The sequence below is a fragment of the Rhinopithecus roxellana genome, chromosome 13 (genome assembly GCF_007565055.1).
Source record: "Rhinopithecus roxellana isolate Shanxi Qingling chromosome 13, ASM756505v1, whole genome shotgun sequence".
Taxonomy (NCBI): domain Eukaryota; kingdom Metazoa; phylum Chordata; class Mammalia; order Primates; family Cercopithecidae; genus Rhinopithecus; species Rhinopithecus roxellana.
The window spans coordinates 25620418-25637012 of record NC_044561.1 but is presented as its reverse complement, the minus strand read 5'-3'; positions in this window follow the sequence as shown (position 1 = coordinate 25637012).

Sequence of the window (16595 nt, the reverse complement as noted above, 5' to 3'; positions counted from 1 at the left end):
AACTTTGCGCCTTTCACCATCTTCCTCATTTTTTTCACTCTCTGACGCCGCCCTTCTATTGTTTCCATGACTTGGGCTTTTTAGGCTAATGGCTGGGTGCAAATCTGTGATATATGGACAGAGGCCTGGGCTATGTGAGCACAGGGGCCGCCTTTTAACCAGGTGGTGTCTTGGAACTCCGCATGCCCAGGTATTTCCAGGCACAGGCATGGGGGTGGATCACCCCTGCACTGTGACCAGTGAGCCCGCTGCTGAGTGATGAATGCCACCCAGTCGTCCTGAGCTTCCACATGAGCCCCCCACCACTCACCCTGCAGCTCTTTCGCAGAGAAGCTCAGGAGCGTGGGTCATTCTCTTTGCCTCATTTTATGCAGCTGGAAAGCGAACCCCTGGGCACGGCTGTGGTGAGCCATGAACGGTCAATGTGTAGAAAGCACACAGTGGCGGTGGGGTTCCCTTGGAGAATGTTGACGCGGCACCTGTGCTCTGTAGGTAGGACACGTCCCCTGAGGAGACACACTCCCGCCCACACACTCCAACTCACATTCACAGTCACACCACACGACACCCACGCAGACCCCCAGAGCCCCATGCACACAAACCCACCCACCTAGAGGGACATGGCTGCTCCAGGGACTGTACAATGAGGCCACGGTTCTGTACCTGCAAAAACCACTCCTCTCACCACACCTGCCTCGTGCCCAGCAGGAAGCTGGAGTCAGATCTCCAGACTGAAGCCAGCAGGAAAGCCCTGCCTTTCTTTCCATCTGGATTTTTCAGCAGCAAGTCAGTGATCCCAGATTACAGACTGATTTCCTGGGCAACACAGCGAGACCCTGTCTCCAGGAAAAAAGAATAAAAACAAAAACAACAACAAAAAACCCAATACCGTGGGCTAGGTGGTTTAAACAGCAGATTTTTCCTTCTCACAGTTCTGGAGGCTGGGACGTTCACGAGCAAGGTGCTGGCACCATGGACCTACATGGCATGACCTTTAATGTCTATTGAGGAAGCTACGTACTCTATGATTCAAACCATGTGTCATTTTGTAAAAAGGCAAATTCTAGAGACAATTTAAAAAATCAGCTGTTTCCAGTGGGGTGCAATGGCTCACGCCTGTAATCCCAGCACTTTGGGAGGCCGAGGTGGGCGGATCACTTGAGGTCAGGAGTTTGAGACCAGCCTGGCCAACATGGTGAAACCCCATCTATACTAAAAATACAAAAATTAGCCAGATGTGGTGGCAGGAACCTGTAATCCCAGCTACTTGGGAGGCTGAGGCATGAGAATGGCATGAACCTGGGAGGCAGAAGTTGCAGTGAGCCAAGATCACACCACTTCACTCCAGTCTGGGTGACAGAGTGAGACTGGTCTCAAAAAAAAAAAAAAGAAAGAAAGAAAGGAAAAGAAAAAAAAGGCTGGCCGTGGTGGCTCACACCTGTAATCCCAGCACTTTGGAAGGCCAATGCGGGCGGATCACAAGATCAGGAGATCAAGACCATCCTGGCTAACATGGTGAAATGCCGTCTCTAGTAAAAATACAAAAAATTAGCTGGGCGAGGTGGCGGGCACCTGGAGTCCCAGCTACTGGGGAGGCTGAGGCAGGAGAATGGTGTAAACCCAGGAGGCGGAGCTTGCAGTCAGCTGAGATCACCCCACTGCACTCCAGCCTGGGTGACAGAGCAAGACACCGTCTCAAAAATAAATAAATAATAATTTTTTTTTTTTTTAAGAGAAAAGCAAAAACTCAGCAGGAAAAGAGAGGAGGAGTAACAGGTGAAGCACAGGGGGTTCTCAGCAGCAGAACGATTCCCCATGAGTGCATGCAAGGTGGAGCAAGACATTGCAAATTTAAAAAAAAATGAAAAAAACCTGAAAATGCACAATAGAGAAATCCATAATGCCAATTAAGAAATTTAGTTAATAGGCTAGGCACAGTGACTCATGCCTGTAAACCCAGCACTTTGGGAGGCTGAGGCAGGAGAATGGTGTGAACCCGGGAGGCGGAGCTTGCAGTGAGCCAAGATCGCGCCACTGCACTCCAGCCTGAGTGATGGAGTTAGACTTCGTCTCAAAAAAAAAAAAAGGAATGTAATTAATAACGTGTAAATATATGTTCATTAACCATAACAAATGCACCATACTAATATGTCAATGATGGGGGAAGTGGAGGAAATGGGCAGGGCACCTGCTAACTTCAGTATCTGCTCTATATTTTTGCTAATGTAAAACTTATCCAAATAATAATGTCTATTAAAGAGTCATTTGGCAATGCTATTGTAGGGGCAGAACTACTTCAGCAAATGTTTAACAATCAGTTAATGTCTAAACATGAACTTCAGATGCATTTTGCTATTAAATGTGAACCAAAGCTGGGCTATGAATGTATCTTTATGTGGTTGAAGCACTACTAATTGAATAGTAAATTAAAATTTTCTTACATGAATAACAATATGGCTCAGCATTTTTATTGATTTATTTTAAAGATGCAACTTTGGAACAAACCTGCAATCAATATTCTTGAATCAGCGTAAGCGTTGAGTACCCACAGTGCCGGCAGCTCACCATCTGCAGGTGCACCTGTGCTTGGTCGGGGGCCCTTTCTTGACCTGCTGCTGGACTCAGGCTGCATAGATTCTTGAAGAAGGAAAATGTTTTTCTCCTCAAATTCATCAGCTAAGATCCTGGGAAACGCACTCACAGTAAAGAGAGCTGCTGACATCTTGTTGGCAGAAGACCAGAGAAAATGGACCATAATTTATGCAGAGCTCAAATGGTTGATCCCACTGTTCACTGACTCCCTGACAGAGCCTCTGAGCCAACACTGGGCTTCAGGAAGATCTTGTGTTTCCGTGTGCACTAAAAACACCTAAGAGAAAAGTTGTGTGGAAAATGCCTTTATGTAGATGAAATGGTCCAGAAAGGCAGCTGAGCAGAGTGACTGAGCATGGGGGCTGGGGCCTGAGGGCCTGGGCTCAATCCCACTTAGAGCCACATGGACCCAAGACAGTCCTGCAACCCCCACAGCCTCCGGTTCTCTGCACTGCTGTCTAAACACTTTACTAGGGTCGACTTGTTAGCATTATGAGGCTGAACATCATTGAACAGAGTTAAAGCTTTAGAAAAACTGGCTGATTCTTCAATGCTCCATGATCTCTCCATCATTAAATGCCTGAGAGAAAAACTACACACTTGCTAGCAGGTGACCAGAGAGGGGACGTGGATGCTCCAGGGCAGGGGAGGATGGATGCTGGCTTTTCTTCATTTGCCTGTGTGGGAGGCTTTACAACTCATGGACAATACGTGCCATCGTCTCCTGTGAGCCCCACGTCAGCCCTGTGGGCAGGCAGAGCGGGAGCTGTGGCCTGCACTTTACAGTTGAAGGCATTCTCTTTAAGGGGGTCATGCAACTTCCCCAACTTCCCAGTCACCGCACTGGTGCGTGATGCACCTGAGGCCTTGGGGCCAGAGATGTCTTTACCCTTGAGACCTCCAGATCGTGCTCTGGAACCCCCAAAACATGAACTGCCCTGACTGTCTCAAGACATCCTGACCCAAGGTTTCAGGGAAGGCCGATGCCCTGGAATAGGTGCCTGAGCCTGGAAAAGAGCTTGGACACATGACTTGGCCTCTGTCTCTTCCTTTCCATCCCAGACCCAAAACAGGATGTGGTGTACCTCAAATGAAGCCCCTTTGAAGGACGAGGGTGATTCAAAACAGGGCAATCGTTTCCTAGCAGGCTCCCAGTCAGCTGCCATGGCCTACATATTCCCAGTGATCAGTTGTCTGCAACAGACCCCTGCAGCCAACTGACACCTAATTTTATTAGATTTTCTAATACCCAACTGTATTAGACAGCAACATTCCAAACTGTCACGTAACCGCTTAGCTTCCCTCCAGTTGACCAACCCTGGGTGAGCAGTTAATGACCTTTAACTGATAAGTGGCACCTGACCTGGAGTGGCAGCTTAATGGACTCAGTTTATAAAGCTTCCCGCTTCACTCAGTATTGATCTGAGCCACTGTCTGTGCACCTGGACTAAGGCCTGGCTGAGGACGGGCAGTGGCTGCGCCGGTACAGAGTGTTCATTTCTTCCAAACCAAAGATCAGTGTCTTCAGACTCCTATTTCATCCCTGGGCCCTGCAGGGACAAGGCACAGAGTCCAGTCCCTTCTCCTCTTAGAGGGACTCCTCCAGAGCTACAGCCTGGAGACCCCACCCCAGGACTGCCCCTGAGGACCACCCAAGTCCTCCACCCTCTTTCCCCAAATGTTCATTCCACTAACCTGATGGTCCTGTCCCTTCTCACCACCCTCCCCAGCAGCACCCTAAACAGTAGGGGTCGTGTCCTCATCCCACCGCATTTACATCCACATCAAAAACCCCAGTCTTTCCTTTAAAAAACCAAAATGTGGCACATACACCATGGAATACTGTGCAGCCATTAAAAATGGTGAGTTCGTGTGGTTTGCAGGAACATGGATGAAGCTGGGAGCCATCATCCTCAGCAAACTAACCCAGGAAGAGAAAATCAAACACCTCATGATCTCACTCATAAGTGGGGGTTGAACAGTGAGAACACATGGACACAAGGAGGGGAACAGCACACACCAGAGCCTGTCGTGGTTGCGGGCAAGGAGAGGGAGAGCGTCAGGACAAATACCTAATGCAAGCAGGGCTGAAAACCTAGATCACGGGCTGATAGGTGTAGCAAACCACCATGGCACATGTATACCTATGTAACAAACCCACACATTCTGCACATGTATCCCAAAACACCTGGGAATCAAGATTGTTAGTGTATTGTGTTGGATTTCGGCAACAGTATTCAGAAGACTTTGGCTTTTAATTCATGTTTTTTTGACATGTCTTTTACACAATTTGCTATCATGATTTTCCCAGTTAAAAGAGAGCAGTATGTGTTCCTGTACAAAAAAAATTGAAGTTATTTCTATTTAAAATATGAGATAGAGGCTGGGTGTTGTGGCTCACATCTGTAATCCCAGTACCTTGGGAGGCCAAGGAAGGCGGATCACCCGGGATCAGGAGTTTGAGACCAGCCTGGCCAACATGGTGAAACCCGTCTCTACTAAAAAAATTCAAAAATTAGCCAGGCGTGTTGGTGAGCATGTATAGTCCCAGCTACTCAGGAGGCTGAGGCAGGAGAATCGCTTGAACCCAGGAGGCGGAGGTTGCAGTGAGCCGAGATTGCGCCACTGCACTCCAGTATCACAGGACTACTGTATGAAAATAGTGAAAATTGGTCCCTGCCTTATCCCAAATGCAAAAATGATTTGAATTACACTCTTCGTATAAGATGAAAGGTATGAAGATTCTAGGAAAATATAAAACAATTTCTTTATATCCTAAATATATGTAGTGTGTGTGTGTGTATAGTTGTTTTAGGACACAAAAATACTAATCTTGAGAAAAAAACATTGGTCTATATAAATATTGAAACTAGCTGGCATAGCAAAAGTCCCCTTTAAGAAAATGCCTTACAAAGCACAGAATGTGCAATGTTGGCCCTGGCTGTCAACACTGCCAGTGTTGCTGCTGTCCTCACTGCAGACAACTGCGGCTTCTGTTCAGAACCCTCAGATGCTGAGGGTGGCTGAGCTGGCCCTGCCTGGGCCACAGACCCTAAACGGGACAGAGCAGGGAGGGACTGTGGGTCAGAATCACAGGCCACTGGGGAGAGGGGGGTGTATGGAGCCAGGGAGAGGGTTTGGAGATCAGCCAGCCAGGGCAGAGGCAGGCAAAACCTGTAGGTTCCTGTGGATGCCCTAGAATCGTGCAGTTACTTCTGAGTGAGGCATGAAACCAGTGAGTGTTGAGCTGACAACTGTTGCAATTTTAAAAAATAAAAACAAATTTTCAGTTAGGCTGTGCAGCCTCAGAAGAGCTCGCTCACAACTGGAGTATTAACAGGGTCAGCCATCCGGAGGGAAGTGCCTCAGCACATAGAACATTAAGTGTGCACCCCCCACGCAGCAAGTCCACTCTGGCTCAGAGATGGAGGGAAATACACAGGAGGAAGTCCTCACTGGTAACATTGTATCGGCAGCAACCTGGCTGCTCAGCACCAGGGTTTATAACTAAAGTATAGTTCAAACAGTGCTGACCTGTTGGAAGTAATGGAAGGGGTTCATATGCACACATGGACAAAATTAAATGTTTAAGCCTGACAAAAAATAAAAAACCAGATGAGGTCCAAAGAGGAAAAATTATTTACTTAAAAAATGCAAACAGACTAGGAATTCTTTAAGTATCTGTAGAGATGATTTGGAAGTCAGAGTGAAACCACATTATTTACTCTTGAGTTGACTCAGAGAGACGGAGGGAAACATGATCTGAAATGGTTATAAACAAGCTGGGCGTGGTGGCTCAAGCCTGTAATCCCAGCACTTTGGGAGGCCGAGATGGGCGGATCACGAGGTCAGGAGATCGAGACCATCCTGGCTAACACAGTGAAACCCCGTCTCTACTAAAAAATACAAAAAGCTAGCCGGGCGAGGTGGCGGGCGCCTGTAGTCCCAGCTACTCGGGAGGCTGAGGCAGGAGAATGGCCTGAACCCGGGAGGCGGAGCTTGCAGTGAGCCAAGATTGTACCACTGCACTCCAGCCTGGGTGACAAAGCAAGACTCTGACTCAAAAAAAAAAAAAAAAAAAAGGAAGATCAGGATGGTCAGGGGCCTCTACCTGAGATGCCCAGGTGTGTCAGAGAGGCAGGACAGCTTTGGAGCCTGAGGACTGTGTGGGACAGTGGCAGACACTCCTGAGACGGCCCCTTCCAGTTGGGAAATGACTCAGAGTCTCCATGGGAGTTCGGCCATCAGGGTGCCCACTGGGTAGGTTGGGTGGCAACGCTGACCTACCAGGACACACCTCCCACCCACTGGGTCAGCTGTGAGAACCCAGGGCAGAAAGGCCAAGGAGCAGACAGGTGGCAAGCTCTTATTTGAAGACAGTGGCTCTGCCCCCATGAAGTTTTGGGAGATGTAAGGAGGCTTCAGGGAGCCCAGGCTCCACAGCAGAGCATCAGGAAGCAGAGTCACATCTGAACATCTGAACCATACCCTGGGCTCCTATCCTGACCCTCCTCATTCACTGTACAGGAGACGGGGGACCTCACCTGGGGACGGGGGATCCACACTCTGCTCCATACACCCCCTCTCCTCAGTGGCCTGCGATTCTGACCCACAGTCCCTCCCCTCTGTCCTGTTTAGGGTCTGTGGCCCAGGCAGGGTCAGCTCAGCCACCCTCAGCATCTGAGGGTTCTCAACAAAAGCCAGAGTTGTCTGCAGTGAGGACGGCAGCAACATTGGCAGTGTTGACAGCCGGGACCAACATTACACATTCTTCACATGTACACGCTGTGAGCATTTTCCATCCTTCCGTGCTTTGTAAGGTATTTTCTTAAAGGGGACTTTTGCTATGCCAGCTAGTTTCAATAATTATGTAGACCAATGTTTTTTTCTCAAGATTAGTATTTTTGTGTCCTAAAACAACTATACACACACACACTCACACACTATATAAATATACATATATATCATATATGTGTCATTTAGGATATAAAGATGCTATTTCATATTTTTCCAGAATCTTTATACTTTTTCATTTTATATGAAAAGTGTGAGTCAAATCATTTTTGCATTTGGGATATGGCAGGGACAAATTTTCATGATTTTCTTACAGTAGTCCTGTGATGTTAAGATACAAAAAACCATTTGATAAAAATTCAACATTTGCTTGTAATTTTGAGTCTCAACAAATTAGAAATCAAACGGAAATTCTTAAAACTTGCTAACTATAAAAAATTAAAAACATGATAAATCACCCTAACGGTTTTATATGAGTTGTTCCACGTAAACCAGGAAGAAATCAAACTTCCTTCATCCAATGATGCAGTCTCTTGGAGTGGCTGGTGAGCTTATTTCACTCAGGTCCCTGCAAGGAATATGCTGGTTTACAATAGCTACAGCACATTCAGGAAAGCCCGTCTGTTCTTTCCAACTTGCTATTTTTATTTCTTATGAAGTCTTCTCCATCCACATGAAATTTGAAAATCAAAGTTGTCTTTTTTTTGTATTTACTCCTTGGAAATCCTGTGGGAGTTTTTTTGTTATTGTTTCTTTTCTTTCTGAGACAGTCTGCCTCAGACTGGCTGGTGTGCACTGGTGTGATCTCAGCTCACTGCAACCTCTGCCTCCTGAGTTCAAGCGATTCTCCTGCCTGAGCCTCCCGAGTGGCTGAGATTACAGACACCTGCCACCATGCTCAGCTAATTTTTGTGTGTTTTTAGTAGAGATGGGATTTCACCATGTTGGCCAGGCTGGTCTTGAACTCCTTACCTCAGGTGATATATGCCTGCCTTAGCCTCCCAAAATGCTGGGATTACAGGCATGAACCACTGCACCTGGCCTGTTTCTTTTGTTTAGCATTTTTGTTTGCTTTGTTTCATGAGCTGCTATTTTGACTACAATTTTAATATTTTTAGCAATTTTTTGGATATGCAGAAATTTCTTACTAATCAAATATATTTTTGTATTTTGTGTGTTTTTTAGATTTCCTAAGAGTGTTTCCAACCATAAACTGCCAAATAGAAACACACACACACACATATACACACAGGCTATGAATAGGCAACTCATTGAAATAGAAAAAAATTGATTAAAGCACCTGTGGGATTTTTCACCAGTCAAATTAGGATTTTTATTTTTTTTATTTTATTTTTTTTTTTTTGAGGCGGAGTCTCGCTCTGTCGCCCGGACTGGAGTGCAGTGGCCCGATCTCAGCTCACTGCAAGCTCCGCCTCCCGGGTTTGCGCCATTCTCCCGCCTCAGCCTCCCGAGTAGCTGGGACTACAGGCGCCCGCCACCTCGCCCGGCTAGTTTTTGTATTTTTTTTTAGTAGAGACGGGGTTTCACTGTGTTAGCCAGGATGGTCTCGATCTCCTGACCTCGTGATCCGCCCGTCTCGGCCTCCCAAAGTGCTGGGATTACAGGCTTGAGCCACCGCGCCCGGCCAGGATTTTTATTAAAAAAAAAAAATCTTTTAGTGTTATTTAGCCTACATAGAAAGAGACTTACTTATGTAGTTGATAACACTGTTAACTGATCAATTTTTTGGAAAGTAATCTGCCAGTATAATTAAAATTATAATTAAAATGTATCATAGGTCAGTATATGAGAATCCTATACTACAGAAAAGAAGAAATATAAAAACATCAGTGGGATCCATGTATATTGATGATTATTGAAAAGTCATTAGTGGTGGGAATTTTTAAAAACAACCTTAATATCCATCTAATAGGGAATAAAGAAATCAGAACATATCTATAATGAGCATTACTACACAGAAATTCAAATGATAATTTGATCTACATTAGTTGGAATTAGTGATGTCCATGTACTATAATGGGAGAAAGTAAATTACTAAATAATGTAGGAGTTGAGAACGTTCTTTAAACAAATCAATAAAGCCCTAAAAGGACATATTGTTGGAAACAAGTTACAAAATCCAGACATGATAGGAAAAATATTGAGCAATTTAACTATGTAAAAGTGAACGTTTCTTCAAAACAAATGCAAAAGTTATGACAGACCTTAAGAAACTTGCTAATTATACGAAATAAATTTGCAGAATATATTAAAAATATCATTACATGAATTAGAAAACTAGTAAAACATATCATTATGAAATTCTGAGAAATACAAATGGCCAATAAATATACACAGAAATGCACAATCTCTCCAGTAAGTGGAAAGATCCAAATTAATAGTGCAAATATTTCTTACAAAATTGGCCAACATTAACATTGGTCATTTCCTCTGCAATTAATCAAGGGTGTGTGGAAATAGGAACTCTCATATACTGATGATGGGATTGTAAGATCATTACTTTTTTTGAAACATAGATTTTTAATTTTTTATCAAAATATTCAATATTCATACTTTGCCTCCGTTTTTAGAAATCAATCATAAAAGAAAAAACCCACTTAACTAAGATACCAAAAAGATGAATATACAGGTGTGCCCATGATAGTGTAGGTAATGGTAACAGATAACTGAATCTAACATAAAAATTCCACAGTGAAAAATGACCAAGTTATGGTAAAATACCCTGTCGAATAATGATGCAACTATAAATGAGAGACCTATATGTGCTGATAAGCAATGATCACCAAATTCTATTTTATGTGGAAAAGCCAGTCAGGGAACACCACACAAAGCAGGATTACATTATGTAAAAACATGGGCGTGTCTATCTGTGTGTAAGTGGATGTGGATGACTGAGTGGGCTGGCCGCTGGTGGTGATAACATTTCATTCTACAGACCTAAGCAGTATTTGCATTTTTATAACAATAGCATATGTGTTTCTTACGTGATTTACTAGAAACAATTTAATTTCTTGAGTTGTAAAAAGGTGTATTTTAAACCTGTATAAAGGTACCTGGAGATCATCGTCATTCAGAATAACAAAATAAAACAGCAATATAAAAACAGATATTATTATAGTACAATGTTAAATACGATAATATTCAAGATATTAGAATTACATTTATCTACATCTGTATGCATGTAAGGATGTCAACAAATGATACTAATGTCTAAAATTCAATTGTGGTAATTTTTGCAGACCTCTGTGAACATATTAGAAACCACTGAATTGTATACTATATGGGGGTGAAATTTATGGTATTTGAATTATATCTAAAAGTTCTGCTAAAAAATAAATGGCTTGATATTCTAGTGCTAAGGGATGGTTTTATTTAAAACATAAACTAATAGTTTCTAGTAGATTCCATTAAAAATATTACAGCAGGGATTTCCAGATCATACCCACTCCCACGTTTTTAGAATTTTTTATTTTCCAAAGTTCTGAATTCAATGAGGTGAAGGTGGAAGAAAGTGTTTACAAAGTCAGTGGGCGGCAGGTGAGCTGGTGTGGGGTGAGGCAGAGTAGGGAGAGAGGCTCCTTTCAAATGGAAGCCTCTGGAACCCGCAGAAAGCAAGTGTAAGGCGGGGCGATCCTCTGGAAAGCTACCAGACAAAGGCTTTAGACCCAACACACCTGTTCACAAACACAGACGGGCATCTCAGTGTTTCCTTAAATCCAGTCTTTCTATATTGACACAAGGAAATAATTAAAAGGGGTAATTCTGGTTTAGTTATTTCATACAATTATCAACAAACAACTTTTGAAACAAAATGTATAAAAAAACTATAAAAGTGGAACTCAGTAAAATTATCTGTTTAATAATCTGTTTCTGTGGCTCAGAAAGAGATCCGGCAAACCAGCCATGGACGAGGCCCCCAGCCCGTGGAGGAAGCCCCCAGCCATAGATGAAGCCCCCAGTGGTGGATAAAGTCTCCACCCCATAGATAAAGCCCCCAGTCGTGAATGAAGCCCACAGTCCATGGATAAAGCCCGCAGCCATAGACGAAGCCGCCAGCCATAGACGAAGCCTCCAGCCATAGATGAAGCCCCCAGCCATAGATGAAGCCCCTAGCAGTGGATAAAGTCTCCAGCCCATGGATCAAGCCCGCAGCCGTAGATGAAAACGCCAGCCATAGATGAAGCTTCCAGCCGTAAATGTCCCCCGAGTCCTCCAGGAGTCTTCTTGGGTGTGTCCTGCAGCTGCTCCCTCAATGTGTCAGTCCCGTGTTGCTCAGCTGGGGGCATTTTTCAAACCTGAGAAGAAATCATAAGCCTGTGGAGACAGCCAATATATTTCTCAGGGTTATCTGAAACAAACAAAGAACAATTATTACAAAACCTGGGAGACACTGGCTGCTCCTCATCAACGCAGCACATGTCACTGTAGAAAGTCAACAGCAGCCTTGAAAGTGGTAGCCCCTGAGAACACAATGAAATTACAATGTTTTATTACATAAAAATAGAAAACCCCAGTGTGACGTGAAGTTCAATTTAAAAAGTACAAAAGATACATGGTAAACAGGAAAAAAAATACGACCAGGCATATCACAAAAGTTGTAATAGACTTAAAATGTAACAAGTCTCTAAATGTAGGGAAGAAGACTGCCAACAATCACATGTAAGCATGTTGGAGACATGAACAAACAATATAAATGAAGAAAACCAAATGGCTTTTAATCTCATTGAAAAAAATTTTAAAATCACCTTTATAACCACGTTAGAGACAAAATTTTAGAAGTTTCACATGTAACTATGTCAGCTCGGCTGTGCACACATTCTTGCTAAGAAAGCCCCATTAGGCACCTGTGGAAGGGAATCTGGCAACATTTAGCAAAGCTGCAAAGCAGTCACTTTGACCTACAATCCTACACCTCAAAATCTCTCCTAAAGGAGACTGGCAAAAACTGAAAAGACTCGTGCACAAGACTATTGGTTGCAACACTAGAAAGTGCAGAGCATACTTCTAAAAATTATAATGCAATTAGATAATACTTATGGATAAATAATAATATGTGTACAAACTGAAAATTGTGAGATGCAGCAAAGAGCATTATGGGATAGCAATCTATAAGCTTAGTTATTTACACTGGAAACTCAGAAAGGCCGAAAGTTAATTAAGCATACAACTCAAGTTAGAAAAAAGTAACATCAGAATAAATGCAGATAATGTAATGGAAGGATAACAGATGAGAAGAGAAATGGATGAAATAGAAAACAAGGACAATATTAGGGAGAAGTAACAAAGCCAACAGTTGTTTTGGAGAAAAGTCTAATGCAAAAGTCATTAGTGAGATTTACCAAGAAAAAAGGGAAGAAGTAGCAGAGATTACAAAACAATCAGTGGATATTATGAATACATATATATGTATTCAAATCTACATATGTATTCATGTTATGTATACAAATATATATGAATATGGATATTACGCCAATACATTTAAAAATGTGTACAAAATAGATAAGATCCTAGAAAGTACAATTTTCTAAAATGAACTCATGAAGAAATAAAAATCCTAAATAGTTCAACAGACTCTATGTAAATTTAATCAGTAGTTAAGAAATATTGGTCTTTGGCCAGGCACGGTGGCTCACGCCTGTAATCCCAGCACTTTGGGAGGCTGAAATCACTACCAACAAAAGGAAAAGTAAACACGTCAGAACACAAAAAACTGAAGAGCTTTTTCACAGGAATATTTTTAAATGAAGCAAAACAGCAGGCCTCCTGTAAACTGGGAGAAAATGATAAGTAATCACATATCTGAGGGAGGTTCCTATTGAATATTTACCAGAAACAAAGACTACTAAGGAAAATACATACACACACACAGCAGCCAAAATTGGGCAAACAAACTTAATGGTCACTTTTGATCAGGGCACATGAAACTAACAGATAAAAGAGTGGGTTCTCCATATCACTGTCCCCTAAAATACCTCAAATAACACTGGAGCCCTACCTGTCACCACACAAAAATTAACTCAAGATGAAAGGAAGAGTTCACAATGGAAGACCTCAAACTACAAAAATCCTACAAGAAAACCTGGAAAATAATCTTCTCTACATGGGCTTTCCCAAAGCATTTATATGGCTCGGCCTCCAAAAGCAAATCAAGCAGCAGCGAAATGCACAAATTGGGTCTAATGATCCACAGAGCTGGGGCACAGAAAAGAAACTGCCAACAGAAAAAACACACAGCCACATGACGGGAGAAAATGCTCCCACGCTATGCATCTGAACAACTGCTAACAGCCAAAATCTACAACAAGGACCTTAAGTCAGTCAAGACACACACAGAAAAATCCAATTTTAAAAATGAGACCCTGTCTCAAAAAAAAAAAAAAAGATGGGGGAAAACCACCACCACAGAACAAACCCAAATAATGTAAATGGAAGGGAACACAAATGAAAATGGAAAATAATGAAAGAGCTCTTCCTGCTGAGGGACGGTGGCAGGGAAGTGGCCAAGGGGCAAGAGGCTGGATATATCAAGCTGGCTGCCCCAGACATGACTCCCTGTGATCCCGGATTTCTCTCCCCTGACCTGAGTCTCCAGAAGTCGCACGCGCCTTCCCCTAGGACCCTCAAACTTGCTGGGCTCACATCAAGCACCTGACCTGGGTTTTTCCTGCCCACATCAACCCTCACCTGCCAATGTCTCTTCCTAAGGGAGCCACCGCCAGCCCCTTCCAAGCTAATGGAGCTCAGCTCTGCGGATTACAGCAGCCCACAGTGGCCCCGGGGCTGTCTCTGTGGGACTGTTGGATGCCACTCACCACTGAGCTCAGACAGCAGGAGAGCAGAAGCTTGGACAGGGCCTTCCCAGCAATGGAAAGCCAGGGGAGGGTGCTCTGGATGCTCTGGTCCCCACAGCTCCTCCAGAGGGGGATGCCCTTGCTGTGTGGGCACTGGGCCTGCTCTGTCCAACTACCCTACCCACCCCGGTGGGACATGGAGTCTGGAGTTCTTGGCTGGGTAGATGCGTAAGAGGATGAGGGGTGCTCTTCCCAGCCTGTGCGGCAGGCTCCAGGGCTGTGGGCAGTACTGTCCAGTCTGCCTCTATCCCTCAGCCAGGTGAGGCAGGGGCAGAGGGAAACCCCCAGATTCTTCAGATCCCGCCTGCTTGGCCTTTCGAGCAGGCTAGAGGTGGGACCTGGGGCTTCATCCTCCAAGCGCTGACTGCAGACCGACTCTGCCATATCATGGCAGCATCCTCTCTCTTCTCTCAGCACAGTCACTCCTTCTCGAACAGCATTGGCAGGGCCTTGTCTTGGTGCAGAGCTCACTCAGGCCCATCTCCTGCAGCCTCTCTCATGGTTGCCAGATGTGGTCATCCTGGCCCTTGAGAGGGTCCACTGCGCAGTTGAGTGCAGGCTTCAGGCCCAAGGAATGGAATTCAGAAGAAATGGTTTGTGGACATAGGGTCTTGAGAGACGTGAGTCTGTCCCTGCCTGGGGACTGCATCGTGGAAGGCCTCAACTGGGTGAAAAGGGACCCAGAGATGCACCTGCCTTCTTTCTTAGCTTGCAGCTCTCCAAGTCCCATCTGTGCTTAGCACACAAGAAGCAGAGGTGCAGACATACCCAAGCTCAGGTGGTTACAGGCCAGTAGGTGCAGAGGCACCAGTTGGGAGGCTGGGACAGTGACAGTCAAGAGGATGGGCAGGGGCTAGGACAGGAGCCTGGAACCTGGGCGGCCTCTTGACATCTCCATCCCTCCTCGCCCTCATTTTGGAGGACAGAGGTGCTAAGGTACGAAGAAAGTACTGAGGCCCCAAAAGGAAAGGAAGGTGCAGAGGCCAGGCTTGGGTGACAGGAAGTGGCAGCTGTCTCAGCTGTTTTGGAAACATGGGAACTGGTTTCCCAGTCCTAAAGTGAGGGACGCTGGCCTCATGCCCTCAAGTCAGGACCCTGCAGTGAGTGTGTGTGGCCATATTCAGATGGCGTGTGGCCTTGCTGGCACTGTCTGGGGACAACAGCAACGAGTACTGGAGAGCGGACATGGGAAGATTCTGTTAAATTCAAGAAAAGGGAACTTTCACAAGCGCCCTTGCTGCCCTCCCAGGCCTGCCAGGCTGGCGCACAGCTCCAGGTGGGCACCCCAAGCATCTCAAAGCCACAGAACAGCCGCAGCAATGTCCCCTGGGAAGCAGCACCACCTGCCACTTGCTTTGGCTGTGACCTGCATCTCGGGCCTGCTCTCTGTGCATCTTGGATGGAAAACAGCTGGGATAGAGGCCACGCTCTCCTCCCGGGAGTGTGGCCCAGTGGGAACTGCATTAGCCAGGCACTCACCGGCTGCCCGACCTGCTCAGGAAGAGCAGGGGCCACACGCCTGATCAAAGGCCTCCCCCCAACTCCTCTTCTCCCTTGGAGACCAGGACCCCGGAGTCACTCTCTGGACATCTGGCCAATAACCCTGTGGACCCCAGAGCTTCTTTCAGACCCTGCTGCGGCGCTTGTCGATCTTTACGCCTTCTCTGCTGCTTCCCTGCTTGACTTCAACCTCACAGCACGTGGGGTGTGACCGGCATGAAGGGCAGGAAAAGGTCACCCCCTGCCTGAAGGTGAGGAGGTCCCTAGGTAGGTGCGTATCTGCAGCACAGAGAGACCAGCACTCACCAGGCCTACTGCTGAGCATACTCAGGGTCCTGGGGGACGGGTTCATGGAGTCAGTTTGTGGAACAAATGGGGCCTTCTCATGGCAGGGGATGGGGAGCCACCCTGGGCCTGGCCTTTGGTCTGGTGGAGATAAACACCTCAGGCTGTGCAGTACCTGGCCCTCAGTCTGTCAGAGAGGAATACCTCAGGCTGTGCAGCAGCTTCAGCGTCATCCACCACCACACTGCCCTGGCAACACCTGCCCATAGTGGCTTGGAGAAGATGTCCGTGTCAGCCCCTGGGCTGTGGGCCAGCGTCTGCCTGAGACAGGACTCCTGGGAGGGGCTGGCCATATGCCCCTTTCTAAGTTGCTCTCCGCTCTCTAATGTGCTCATTGGGTTGCTATCAGGACAAATTGTTTCCAGGACAGGTTTACACAAGATTGAGTGTTACCTCCTGGGTCCTGGTAGTCACACCATACACAAGGAAGGCTTTTCGGACACCAAGGCAGGGTCACTCTGCACACATCTCACGAATGAAAAGCCTCATTAG